Genomic DNA, 15054 nt, shown 5'->3' with positions numbered 1-15054 from the left:
GGTGTTGAGATGAGACTGTCCTGGACTACCCAGGCGGAGCCTAGCTCCAAGCGTCCTCAGAAGAGAAGACAGAGGGCAGACGAAGAGGAGATGAGGGGAGGGCGGGCAGAGGCAGGGATGACGCAGCCCCAACCCAGGAGTGGCTGGAGCCCCAGAAGCTGCAAAAGGCATCAGCCTCTGAGAGTGTGTCCCCATCCCACCCCCGCCCCTGGCTCTGACACCTTGAGTTTGGACATCCAGCCTCTGGAACTGTGATCGAATACATTTATGTTGTTCTAGGTCACCAAGTCAATCAAACCAATCAATCCTAAAGGAAATCAACTCTGAATATTCATTGGAAAGACCAGTGCTGAAGCTGAAACTCCCAAGAGTTTGGCCACCTGATGCGAAGAACTGACTCGCATTGGAAAAGACCCTGATGCTGAGAAAGACTGAAGGCGGGAGGAGAAGGGGATGACAGAGGATGAGACGGTTGGATGGTATCACCAACTCAATGGACAGACTATGGGAGATAGTGAAGGACAGGGAAGCCTGGCTTGCTCCAGTCCATAGGGTCACAAAGAGTTGAACACAACTTAGCAATTGAACAAGTCATCAAGGTGATGGTATTTGTTACAGTGGCTGGAGGAAGCTAACACAATCTCTTTGGTGGAGGGTCAGGAGGTGGCTACCACAGCCAGTTTGAGCCACTTGCTTTCTTGTGTGTGTGTGTGTGTGTGTGTGTGTTGTCCAGTGAGGGAGAGAAAAATGCTTCTCTTTCATTCATCTAATTGGGCTATCTTAACTCCTGTGCTGATTTTACGTGCATGCTAAGTTGCTTCAGTCCTGTCAGACTCTTTGTGACCCCATGGACTGCAGCACGCCAGGCCTTCCTGTCCTTCACTACCTCCCAGAGTTTGCTCAGATTCATGTCCATTGAGTCAGTGATGCCATCCAACCATCTCATCCTCTGTCGTCCCCCCCACATTTTGCCTTTAACCTTTCCCAGCATCAGGGTCTTATCCAATGAGTCAGCTCTTCGCATCAGGTGGCCAAACTCTTGGAGTTTCAGCTTCAGCATAGGTCCTTCTAATGAATATTCAGGGTTGATTTCCTTGAGGATTGACTGGTTTGATCTAGCTGTCCAAGGACTCTCAAGAGTCTTCTCCAGCACTTTAAAGAGATATCTGTGCACCCACCTCTGTCTTGCCCTCTTAGTCCCTGAATGATGTAACCCAACAGTTCTTGACTGGGGTGATTCTGTCCACTCCCCAGGGGTATCCGGCAACATCTGAAGACATTTTCTGGTTGTCCCACAATCGGATGGGGCATCGTGCCAGTGACACCTAGTGGGTAATACACAAGACAGCTCTCTCCTCCCTACTTCAGAGAACCACCTGGTCCAAAGGAACCTATTTACAAAACAGAAATGCTCACATGGAAAACAAACGTATGGTTACCAAAGGGGACAGCAGGTGGGGGGGCGGGGATGAGCCGGGACTTTGGGATTAACATATACTTACTACCATCTATAAGACAGGTCAACAGGAACCTCCCTGGCGGTCCAGCGGTTAGGGCTCCACACTTCCACTGCAGGTGGCACAGGCTGGATCAGGGAACGAAGATCTCGCATGTCACACAGTGCAGCCAGGAAAAAGGGAGGGATTACAATAAAAAATTGGTAAACGAGAAGGAGCTGCTGTACAGCACAGGGGACTCGACTCAATGTCCTGTATCAACAACAACCTAAAGGGAAAAGAGGCTGGAAAAGAATACAGCAAAAAAGACACAGATGTGTATAACAGACTTTTGGACTCAGAGGGAGAGGGAGAGGGAGAGGGTGGGATGATTTGGGGAATGGCATTCTAACATGTATACTATCATGTAAGAATTGAATCGCCAGTCTATGTCTGACGCAGGATACAGCATGCTTGGGGCTGGTGCATGGGGATGACCCACAGAGATGTTATGGGGTGGGAGGAGGGAGGGGGGTTCATGTTTGGGAACACATGTAAGAATTAAAGATTTTAAAATTTAAATAAATAAATAAATAAATAAATTTTTTTAAAAAAAATAAATAAATAAATATTAAAAAAAAAGAATATGTATAGATATGCATAGCTGAATTGCTGTGGGTACGCCTGAAACTAACAACATTGCAAATGAACTATGTAAAAAGAGAGAGTGAAAGTGTTTGTCACTAAGTCGAATCTGAAACTTTTCAATCCCAAGGACTGTAGCCCGCCAGGTCCCTCTGTCCATGGGATTCTCCAGGGAAGAATACTGAAGTCAGGGTGGTTGGGGCGGTTGTCAGGAAAAGGAGCTCAACTGCAAAAAAAAAACAAAAACAAAAAAAGAATACTGGAGCAGGTTGCCATTCCCTTCTCCAGGAGATTTTCCTAATCCAGGAATCAAACCCTGGTCTCCTTCACTGAAGGCAGATTCTTTACCACTTAGCCACCAGGATCCTTCAACTACACACACATATATAATTTATATGTTTAATTACATACATCTATGGTACCAAAATCAGATTGATTATATTATTTGCAGCCAAAGATGGAGAAGCTCTATATAGTCAGCAAAAACAAGACCGGGAGCTGACTGTGGCTCAGATCATGAACTCCTTATTGCCAAATTCAGACTTAAACTGAAGAAATGGGGAAAACCACTAGACTATTCAGGTATGACCTAAATCAAATCCCTTATGATTATACAGTGGAAGTGAGAAATATACTTAAAGTACTAGATCTGATAGACAGAGTGCCTGATGAACTATGGGCGGAGGTTCGTGACATTGTACAGCAGACAGGGATCAAGACCATCCCCAAGGAAAAGAAATGCAAAAAAGCAAAATGGCTGTCTGGGGAGGCCTTACAAACAGCTATGAGAAGAAGAGAAGTAAAAAGCAAAGGAGAATAGGAAAGATATAAGCATCTGAATACAGAGTTCCAAAAAATAGCAAGGAGAGAGAAGAAAGCCTTCCTCACCGATCAGTGCAAAGAAATAGAAGAAAACAACAGAATGGGAAAGACTAGAGATCTCTTCAAGAAAATTAGAGATACCAAGGGAATATTTCATGCAAAGATGGGCTCAATAAAGGACAGAAATGGTCTGGACCTAACAGAAGCAGAAGATATTAAGAAGAGGTGGCAAGAATACACAAAAGAACTGTACGAAAAAGAGCTTCATGACCCAGATAATCACAATGGTGTGATCACTCACCTAGAGCCAGACATCCTGGAATGTGAAGTCAAGTGGGCCTTGGAAAGCATCAGTACGAACAAAGCTAGTGGAGGTGATGGAATTCCAGTTGAGCTGTTTCAAATCCTGAAAGATGATGCTGTGAAAGTGCTGCACTCAATATGTCAGCAAATTTGGAAAACTCAGCAGTGGCCACGGGACTGGAAAAGGTCAGTTTTCATTCTAATCCCAAAGAAAGGCAATGCCAAAGAATGCTCAAACTACCGCACAATTGCACTCATCTCACATGCTAGTAAAGTAATGCTCAAAATTCTCCAAGCCAGGCTTCAGCAATATGTGAACCGTGAACTTGCAAATGTTCAAGTTGGTTTTAGAAAAGACAGAAGAACCAGAGATCAAATTGCCAACATCCACTGGATCATTGAAAAAGCAAGAGAGTTCTAGAAAAACATCTATTTCTGCTTTATTGACTATGCCAAAGCCTTTGACTGTGTGGATCACAATAAACTGTGGAAAATTCTGAAAGAGATGGGAATACCAGACCACCTGACCTGCCTCCTGAGAAATCTGTGTGCAGGTCAGGAAGCAACAGTTAGAACTGGACATGGAACAACAGACTAGTTCCAAATAGGAAAAGGAATACAGTGAAGAGATACCTGTATATTGTCACCCTACTTATTTAACTTATATGCAGAGTACATCATGAGAAACGCTGGGCTGGAGGAAGTACAAGCTGGAATCAAGATTGCTAGGAGAAATATCAATAACCTCAGATATGCAGATGACACACCCTTATGGCAGAAAGTGAAGAGGAACTAAAGAGCCTCTTGATGAAAGTGAAAGAGGAGAGTGAAAAAGTTGGCTTAAAGCTCAACATTCAGAAAACGAAGATCATGGTATCTGGTCCCATTACTTCATGGCAAATATGTGGGGAAACAGTGGAAACAGTGTCAGACTTTATTTTTCTGGGCTCCAAAATCACTGCAGACAGTGATTGCAGCCATGAAATTAAAAGACTCTTACTCCTTGGAAGGAAAGTTATGACCAACCTTGATAGCATATTGAAAAGCAGAGACATTACTTTGCCGACTAAGGTCCATCTAGTCAAGGCTATGGTTTTTCCTGTGGTCATGTATGGATGTGAAAGTTAGACTGTGAAGACAGCTGAGTGCTGAAGAATTGATGCTTTTGAACTGTGGTGTTGGAGAAGACTCTTGAGAGTCCCTTGGACTGCAAGGAGATCCAACAAGTCCATCCTAAAGGAGATCAGTCCTGGGTGTTCTTTGGAAGGAATGATCCTAAAGCTAAAACTCCAGTACTCTGGCCACCTCATGCGAAGAGTTGACTCATTGGAAAAGCCCCTGATGCTGGGAGGGATTGGGGGCAGGAGGAGAAGGGGATGACAGAGGATGAGATGGCTGGATGGCATCACCGACTCGATGGACATGAGTTTGGGTAAACTCCGAGAGCTGGTGATGGACAGGGAGGCCTGGCGTGCTGCGATTCATGGGGCCGCAAAGAGTCAGACAGACTGAGCGACTGAACTGGAACTGGATGGTTATAACTGAAAGTGAAGAGTCGCCTCCCAAGGCTGGCGTGTCCTGACCCCGCCCCTGCAGTCTGCAGTCAGCGTTCTGCTCAGCTCATTCCAGCCGTATCCATCTTTTTCTGCTCATATTTTCTGGGTGCAATGCCAGGCTCTTTCCCTCATCAGGGCTTCAGGGCTGAGTATGCTGCTTTTCCTGTGTAAATATTTCTGACCCACACCACCACTCCAAAGAAAAGTTCACTGAAACAATTTCATTACAGAGATCTGTCAGGTAATACTCCATATTTGCATTTCTCTAATAATTAGTGAAGCCATCTCCGACTCTTTGCAACCCCACAGACTATACAGTCCATGGAATTCTCCAGGCCAGAACACTGGAGTGGGTAGTCTTTCCCTTCTCCAGGGGATCTTCCCAATCCAGGGATCAAACCCAGGTCTCCTGCATTGCAGGCAGATTCTTTACCAGCTGAGCCACAAGGGAAGCCCCAATAATTAATGATGCTGAGGGTTTTTTTTTCTTTTTCATGTGCTTTATGTCCATATATATGCCTTCTTTAGAGAAATATCCATTTAGAACTTTGACCCATTTTTCTGTTGGGTTCCTTATATTTTTGATAATGAGCTCATGAGCTGTTTGCCTGTTTTGGAGATGAATTCCTTGTGGGCATCTTCATTTGCAAACATTTATTTCCCATTCTGAGGGTTACCTTTTTCTTCCAGTGAGGTTTTCCCTACAGTCCGTAAGGCTTTTAAGGGCAGTAGGTCCCTTCTGTTGACTTTTGTTTTATTTTTCTTTCCTCAAATAGGAATTCACCCAAAAGGAAATTGCTGCAATACATGTCAAACCATATGATGTCTATATTTTCATCAAGGGTTAAAGAGTCATCATTCTTCCATTTTGCTCTTTAATTGATTTGGAGTTTCTTCTTTCTGTATGGGAGAAGTGTGGTGACTTCAATCACTTTTTATTGTTTAAAGAACCTCCTCCCTGACCTCCATCCTGCCTGTTAACAATCGACATTGACAGCATCAGTGTAGGAGGGTTCCCCTTTCTCCACACCCTCTCCAGCACTTATTGTTTGTACACTTTCTGACAAAGGCCATTTAACCCATGTGAGGTGATGCCTCTTTGCAGTTTTGATTTGGGTTTCTCTAAGATTTCATGGTGTAGAGACTGTTCATGAGATTAAAAAAGAAAAAAAAAACAGTGTGAATAAAACAGACCTCTGGAGATTGGCCTCTGGACTGTCTGCTGTTTAAAATTCTTTTTCCAAGACCTAACTGAGGGCATTATTTGAGGACAGGTGTTTTTTCCTTGCATCCCTGCAGGCTTTGCCAACAAAGGTCCATCTAGTCAAAGCTATGGTTTTTCCAGTAGTCACATATGGATGTGAGAGTTGGACTATAAAGAAACCTGAGCGTCAAAGAATGGATTCTTTTGAACTGTGGTGCTGGAGAAGGCTCTTGAGAGTCCCTTGGACTGCAAGGAGATCCAACCAGTCCATCCTAAAGGAAATCAGTCCTGAATATTCATTGGAAGGACTGATGCTGAAGCTGAAACTCCAATACCTTGGCCACCTGATGTGAAGAACTGACTCATGCGAAAAGACCCTGATGCTGGGAGGGATTGGGGGCAGGAGGAGAAGGGGACGACAGAGGATGAGATGGCTGGATGGCATCACTGACTCGATAGACATGAGTCTGAGTAAACCCCGGGAGTTGGTGATGGACAGGGAGGCCTGGCGTGCTGCGGTCCATGGGGTCGCAAGGAGTCGGACACGACTGACTGGCCACACTGACTGACCGAGGCCTGCCAGGTAGTAAGTGCCCTGCTGGGCACAAGCGGCCCAAAGTGGCCACAAGGCGGCAGCATTTCTTCCTGCTCCACGTGAAAATGATCAAAGTGTTAGTGACCCATGGACTGTAGCCCGCCAGGCTCCTCTGTCCGTGGGGTTCTCCAGGCAAGAATACTGGAGTGCGTTGCCATGCCCTTCTCCAGAGAAGCGAGCACGAGGAGCCGGGCCTGCCGGGCGCGGGTCGATGCTCCACAGCAGAAACCCACGAAGTGAGGAAGGGGGAGGGCGACCACCGGGGGCCCGAGCCACCCGCCCCGCCCGCGGCGAGGACGACCGACCGCCCACGTCGGTTCCCCAGGGGCGCCGCGCGCCGCGGCGGCGCGGAGGAGCGAGGGGGCGACCCCCGTCGTGGGCCCGACGCGGGTCCGGGGACGGCCGACGCGCCCTCGCGTCCACCCGCCGAGGGCCCCGACCCGCGCTCGGGCGAGGCCCCCGGGACTCCCCTCGCCCAGCAACGCCGTCGGCGGACAGACGGCAGCTACGCGCAACGCAGCGGGGCCGGGCGGGCGGGGAAGCGAGACGCACCGGGGCGCGGCCCGGGGATCGCCAGACGGACGGACCGGGCGGGCGGGCGGACGGACGGAGAGGGGCACCGACGGCGGAGGCGGTGGGGCCCGGGGCAACTGGAAACCACCCGGACGCAGTCGGCCGCCGGCCCGCCCCGGGCTCTCAGCGCCCGGGGTCTCAGCACCGGGTGGGGGCGCTGCCGCGGCGCCCAGGACGCCGGCCCCGGGCCGCTCGCGGGGCCCGCGCGCCCCAGCCCGCAGCGCCGCGGGCGCCCGGGAGAACGCCCTCCCGCCGCGTCCCCGCGCCCCCACGGCCCTCGCGCCACCCGCCGGGCCCAGCTCCCCGCCTCGCGGCCCGAGGGCCCTCCGCCCGGGGACGCCAGCTGCAGGGAGGCCGGGGACGACACCCACGGCCCCGGACAGCGGAGGGGGCGCGGGCGGACACCCGTGCAGGGCGGGGGGACGGCGGGCAGCGAGCGCCGCGGGGCCGGACCCCGAGAGAGCGACACGGCCGGGCCGGCAGGACAGCGAGCGCGGGCCCCACCGCCACACGCGGGGGCGCTCCCGGGACGCCGGCCACCCCCCCCCCCCGAGCCCCCACGCCCCGGCCCCGCCGCCCGGCCCGCGTGCCCCGCGCCGCCGCGTGCAGCGGAGGGGCCCGGACACCGTCCCCGCAGATCGGCCCTCAACGAGTCCGACCCCGAGGCTCACGTCGAGGGAGGGGCCCAGCCCCCGGCCGCCGCTCGCTCGGGGAGAGGGCCGGCGAGGTCATGCTCCTCGCTTTTGGGGAATTGCGTTTTTCTTTTCCTGTGGATTAGAGTCGATGCCTGCTGCTCCGTTTTAGGTTGACAAGAACTTGATCCAGTTCTATATAGAGGTGTATCTGTTCTGTTCTTTTAGGGGTCTTTCCCATGCCGGCTCTATCAGTGTGTTCAGTAGACTGCCCTGTGCTATTCAGCAGGGTTTTCGGGATTGTCTCTTTGATATCTAGTAGTGTGTATATTAATGGCACCCCACTCCAGTACTCTTGCCTGGAAAATCCCATGGACAAAGGAGCCTGGTGGGCTGCAGTCCATGGGGTCGCTAAGAGTCAGATGCGACTGAGCAACTTCACTTTCATGCATTGGAGAAGGAAATGGCAACCCACTCCAGTATTCTTGCCTGGAGAATCCCAGGGACAGAGGAGCCTGGTGGGCTGCCGTCTCTGGGGTCGCACAGAGTCGGACACGACTTGAAGCGACTTAGCAGCAGCAGTGTGTATATGTTGAGGAGGGCATGGCGACCACTCCAGTATTCTCGCCTGGAGAATCCTATGGACAGAGGAGCCTGGCGGGCTACAGTCACAGGGCGGCGAAGAGTCGACCCAGCTGAGCACAGCAGAGTGTGTATGTGTAAATCCAACCTCTAAATGTCTCCCTTCCCCTCCCTTTGTTGAAATAATCATCGGTGGGCTTTATTAGTCTGTGAGTCTCTTTCTGTTTATGAGTTTGTCCATTTGAACCGATTTATAGGTTCCACCTGTAAGTGGTGATATAATATTTCTCTTTCTCTCTCTGACTTCTCTCAGTAGGGTAAATCTCTCGGTCCATCGTGCTGCCGTTAATGGCCTTTTTGTTGCTGTCTTTGATGGCTGAGTGTATTCCAGCGTCTAGATGGACCAGGTACTCTTCATCTCTCTATTGATGGACGTTGGGTTGATGCTGTGTCTTGGAATTTGTGAATTGTGCTGCCGTGAAATAAGGGAGTAAGTATCATGTTAAATTCTGATTTTTATCCGGATGTAAGGCAAGGGGTGGGCTTGCCTGATCAGGTGATAACTATTCTAGTTTTGATTCGCATTTCTCTAAAATTATTCCGTGGTGAAAGGTTTCCATGTGATTTTTTTTTTTTAAGTGTGAGTAAAACTGACCTCTGGAGAGTGGCCTCTTGACCGTCTGCCCTGTTTTCCTTTCTTTTCCCCAGACCTACCGGAGGACTTCTGCTGAGGACACGTGGTTTCCTTACATCCATCCCCTCAGGCCCGGGTAATGTTAAATGTCCATCAGCCCAGGTTTTACAGTTGTTGTTACCAAAGGTGGCCACAAGGAGGCAGCATAGCCCCGCGAGCCAATGCTTTTTTTTTTTGGTAACTTTTTTCTGTTGAAGTAGATTTGCTATCTGAACTTGCGTTTGTTTTAGGTGAACAGGAACTTGATTCAGTAATGCACAGAGGTGTTATCTATTCTTCTTTGGGGTCTTTTCCCATACAGGTTCTTTCAGTGTGTTCAGTAGACGTCCCTGTGCTAACAGTAGGTCCTTCTGGATTATCCATCTGATAAGTAGGGTGTATCTGTTAAACTCACCCTTTTACTGTCTTCCTTCTCCTGTCTTTTATTTTTATAATCATAAGTTGGTTTTCTAAGCCTGTGGGTCTGTTTCTGGTTACAAATCAGTTCATTTGAATGAATGTAGAGATTCCACTTATTCAGTTCAGTTCAGCTGCAGAGTCGAGTCCGACTCTTGGTGACCCCATGGACTGCAGCACACCAGGCCTCCCTGTCCATCACCAACTCCCAGAGTTCACACAAACTCATGTCCATTGAGTCAGTGATGCCATCCAACCATCTCATTCTCTGTCGTCCCCTTCTCCTCCTGCTTTCATTCTTTCCCAGCATCAGGGTCTTTCCAAATGAGTCAGCTCTTTGCATCAGGTGGCCCAAAGTATTTGGAGTTTCAGCTTCAACATCAGTCCTTCCAACGAACACCCAGGACTGGTCTCCTTTAGGATGCATGGGTTGGATCTCCTTGCAGTCCAAGGGACTCTCAAGAGTCTTCTCCAACACCACAGTTCAAAAGCATCAATTCTTCAGCACTCAGCTTTCTTAATAGTCCAACTCTCACATCCATACATGACTATTGGAAAAACCATAGCCTTGACTAGACAGACCTTTGTTGGCAAAGTAATGTCTCTGCTTTTTAATATGCTGTCTAGGTTGGCCATAACTTTCCTTCCAAGGAGTAAGGGTCTTTTAATTTCATGGCTGCAGTCACCATCTGCAGTGATTTTGGAGCCCAGGAAAATAAAGTCAGCCACTGTTTCCACTGTTTCCCCATCTATTTGCCATGAAATGATGGGACCGGATGCCATGATCTTAGTTTTCTGAATGTTGAGCTTTAAGCCAACTTTTCACTCTCCTCTTTCACTTTCATCAAGAGGCTCTTTACTTCTTAGCTTTCTGCCATAAGGGTGGTGTCATCTGCATATCTGAGGTTATTGATATTTCTCCTAGCAATCTTGATTCCAGCTTGTGCTTCCTCCAGCCCAGCGTTTCTCATGATGTACTCTGCATATAAGTTAAATAAGCAGGGTGACAATATACAGCCTTGACGTATTCCTTTTCCTATTTGGAACCAGTCTGTTGTTCCATGTCCAGTTCTAACTGTTGCTTCCTGACCTGCATACAGATTTCTCAAGAAGCAGGTCAGGTGGTCTGGTATTCCCATCTCTTTCAGAATTTTCCACAGTTTATTGTGATCCACACAGTCAAAGGCTTTGGCATAGTCAATAAAGCAGAAATAGATGTTTTTCTAGAACTCTCTTGCTTTTCAGTGATCCAGCGGATGTTGGCTATTTGATCTCTGGTTCCTCTGCCTTTTCTAAAACCAACTTGAACACTTGCAAGTTCACGGTTCACATATTGCTGAAGCCTGGCTTGGAGAATTTTGAGCATTACTTTACTAGCATGTGAGATGAGCACAGTTGTGCAGTAGTTTGGGCATTCTTTGGCATTGCCTTTCTTTGGGATTAGAATGAAAACTGACCTTTTCCAGTCCCGTGGCCACTGCTGAGTTTTCCAAATTTGCTGACATATTGAGTGCAGCACTTTCACAGCATCATCTTTCAGGGCTTGAAATAGCTCAGCTGGGGATTTCATCACCTCCACTAGCTTTCTTTGTAGCGATGCTTCCTAAGGCCCACTTGACTTTGCATTCCACGATGTCTGGCTGTAGGTGAATGATGACACCATTGTGATTATCTGGGTCGTGAAGATCTTTTTTGTACAGTTCTTCTGTGTATCCTTGCCACCTGTTCTTAATATCTTCTGCTTCTGTTAGGTCCATACCGTTTCTGTCTTTTATTCTGCCCGTCTTTGCATGAAATGTTCCCTTGGTATCTCTAATTTTCGTGAAGAGATCTCTAGCCTTTCCCATTCTATTATTTTCCTCTATTTCTTTGCACTGATCACTGAGGAAGGCTTTCTTCTCTCTCCTTGCTATTTTTTGGAACTCTGCATTCAGATGCTTATATCTTTCCTTTTCTCCTTTGCTTTTTGCCTCTCTTCTTTTCATAGCTATTTGTAAGGCCTCCCCAGACAGCCATTTTGCTTTTTTGCATTTCTTTTCCATGGGGATGGTCTTGATCCCTGTCTCCTGTACAATGTCACGAACCTCTGCCCATAGTTCATCAGGCACTCTGTCTATCAGATCTAGGCCCTTAAATCTATTTCTCACTTCCACTATATAACCGTAAGGGATTTGATTTAGGTCATACCTGAATGGTCTAGTGGTTTTCCCCACTTTCTTCAATTTGAATCTGAATTTGGCAATAAGGAGTTCATGATCTGAGCCACAGTCAGCTCCCGGTCTTGTTTTTGCTGACTGTATAGAGCTTCTCCATTTTGGCTGCAAAGAATATAATACATCTCATTTCGGTGTTGACCATCTGGTGATGTCCATGTGTAGAGTCTTCTCTTGTGTTGTTGGAAGAGGGTGTTTGCTATGACCAGTGCATTGTCTTGCCAAAACTCAGCCTTTGCCCTGCTTCATTCCGCATTCCAAGGCCAAATTTGCCTGTTACTCCAGGTGTTTCTTGACTTCCTACTTTTGTATTCCAATCCCCTATAATGAAAAGGACACCAATTACCAAAAACAAAACCCACCAGTGGAGCGTGAAGAAATGCTACTGCCTTTTGCTTCTGTAACAGCAACGGGGAAAGCTGTGCTGACGGACGCATCCTCACCAGGCCTGCGGGGCTGTAAGGAAAAAAATATCTTTCCTCAACAGATGTTGAGGGCAGGTCCTGGAAAAAGAATTCAAAACAGGGCAGAGGGTCAAGAGGCCAAGCTCCAGAGGTCAGTTTTACTCACACTGTTCTTTTAAAAATCACATGAAAAGCCTCCACATCCTGAAATCTTATCAAAATGCAAATCAAAACTATAACAAGGAATCACCTAGATAGAGAGATAGATATGCTTACTCATGCCCGACTCTCTGTGACCCCACGGACTGTAGCCCACCAGGCTCCTCTGTTCATGGGATTCTCCAGGCAGCAATACTGGGGTGGGTTGCCGTTTCCTGCTCCAGAGGTTGAACCCGGATCTCTGGCGTAGCAGGCAGATTCTTTACCGTCCAAGCCCCCAGGGAAGTAACATAAGCAGACACAGAAGACCACACATACATAGCACGATTCCAGTTATAAGAAACACCCAGAGCAGGCGGTTCATAGAGACAGAGAGCACACCGGGAGTTATTAGGGGCTTCAGCAAGGGAGGCCGGGGCGTCACTGCCATTTTAGATTCTCTGTGGGGTAAAATGCGTGGAAACTTGGAGAAGTGTTTTGAACAAGCTGCTTATATGGAGTATTACCTGACAGATCTCTGTAATGAAACTGTTTCGGTGAACTTTTCTTTGGAGCAATGATGTGGGGCAGACATTCAGCCCTAAAGCTCCAAAGAGGGAAAGAGCCTGGCATTGAACCAGAAAGTGTGAGCAGAAAAAGATGGGCATGGCTGGAATGAGCTGAGCAGAACCCTGACTGCGGGCTGCAGGGGCGGGGGCAGAACGCACCAGCCTTGAGAGGCGACTCTCCACTCTGTTATAATTATAAACATATATAATTAAACATGTAAAGTACATATGTGTGTGTAGTTGAAGGATCCTGGTGGCTCAGTGGTAAAGAATCTGCCTGCAGTGAAGGAGACCAGGGTTTGATCCCTGGATCAGGAAGATCTCCTGGAGAAGGGAATGGTAACCCGCTCCAGTATTCTTTTTTTTTTTTTTTTTTTGCAGTTGAGCTCCTTTTCCTGACAACCGCCCCAACCACCCTGACTCCAGTATTCTTGCCTGGAGAATCCCATGGACAGAGGGGCCTGGCGGGCTACAGTCCTTGGGATTGAAAAGTTTTAGACTCAACTGAGTGACTAACACTTTCATCTCTCTTTTTGCATAGTTCATCTGCGATGTTGTTAGTTTCAGGCGTACACACAGCAATTCAGCTATGCATATCTATACACATTCTTATATTCACACAGATATTCTTTTCCAGCCTCTTTTCCTTTAGGTTGTTGTTAATACAGGACATTGAGTCAAGTGCCCTGTGCTGTACAGCAGCTCCTTCTCGTTTACCAATTTTTTTACTGTAATCCCTCCCTTTTTTCTGGCTGCACTGTGTGACATGTGAGATCTTCGTTCCCTGATCCAGCCTGTGCCACCTGCAGTGGAAGCGTGGAGCCCTAACCGCTGGACCGCCAGGGAGGTCCCTGTTTACGTGTCTTATAGATGGTAGTAAGTATATGTTAATCCCAAAGTCCCGGCTCATCCCCGCCCCCCCACCTGCTGTCCCCTTTGGTAACCATACGTTTGTTTTCCATGTGAGCATTTCTGTTTTGTAAATAGGTTCCTTTGGACCAGATGGTTCTTGCTGGAGTGGGGAAGAGAGGGGAAAGGACTTTTCCGTGCATTAGAGGTTTAGCAGCATCCCTTGCACAGCAAGGAGATCAGACCAGTCAGTGCTAAAGGAAATCAACTCTGAATATTCATTGGAAGGACTGATGCTGAAGCTGAAGCTCCGATACTTTGTCCACCTGATGCAAAGAACTGACTGATGCAAAGACCCTGATGCTGGGAAAGATTGATGGCAGGAGGAGAAGGGGGCCACAGAGGTGGTTGGACGGCATCACCGACTCAATGGACATGGGTTTGCGCAAACTCTGGAAGATAGTGGAGTCCTGCCGTGCCGCAGCCCAGGGGTCGCGGAGTCGGAGCCGACTGAGCGACTGAACAACAGCGCACAGCTGCTTCCCGCTGCTCGAGCACGCCCTCATTTGACCCTCACTGGAGTCTGAGAGGCAGGTGTTCCTTAGTCCCATTCTAGTGAGAACCAGGAATCTGCTGAGAGTTGTGTGATGCATCTGTCTGCCAAAAATACACACGCAGCCTAAACGTTGAGAGTTTTGTTTTATTCGTCAGATATTCTTAGGACTCAAGCCCGGGAAGCAGCATCCCAAGTAACCCTGAGAGAACTGCTCAGAGGAGGCGAGGGGAGGGGGCAGGTAATAAAGAAGCTTCGAAACAAAAGGCAGATAATCTGAACCTCGAACGCTACCGCCAGTTAAAGAAAACCAGCTATCCCAAGTTAGGGAATTTAGCGCTTTTCTTCGTATGGGAAGATGGACGCATCTGGGCTCGCTGAAATCATTGCTTCGATGCGCGCCTCAGCTGTCTGGGGCCAGGATCCTGCTGTTTTCACATCCCGAGTTCGCTCCAGGCTCACCCTCAGTGTGGCAGCAGTCTGATGGCTGCTAGACGGCCGTGTTCTTTCCTTCCTGAGTGCCCTCAGGGCTCACCACCTCAGCAGCCGCGGTGGCCGTCATTGCTCGTGACTGTGATACCCTTTGTTCACTGATACGGCAAGAAATGTCCCATCTCTCATATCCCAGAATTTCTTGACAGCTGACAAGGCTTCTGTATTCTTGAGTCTTCGGGGAGCTCCAAAATGAGGACTGGGGCTTCCCAGGTTGCGCAGTGGTAAAAGAATCCGCCTGCAAAGCGAGAGACTTGGGTTCGATCCCTGGGTTGGGAAGATCCCCTGGAGGAGGAAATGCTGAAGGGAATAGCTACCCATTCCAGTATCCCTGCCTGGAGAACCCCGTAGACAGAGGAGCCTGGTGGGCTACAGTCCATGGGGTTGCAAAGAGACAG

Source organism: Capricornis sumatraensis, chromosome 20 (assembly GCF_032405125.1).
Source record: "Capricornis sumatraensis isolate serow.1 chromosome 20, serow.2, whole genome shotgun sequence".
Lineage (NCBI taxonomy): Eukaryota > Metazoa > Chordata > Mammalia > Artiodactyla > Bovidae > Capricornis > Capricornis sumatraensis.
The sequence above is the reverse complement of the archived record's forward strand: the minus strand, read 5'-3'. Positions refer to the sequence as shown.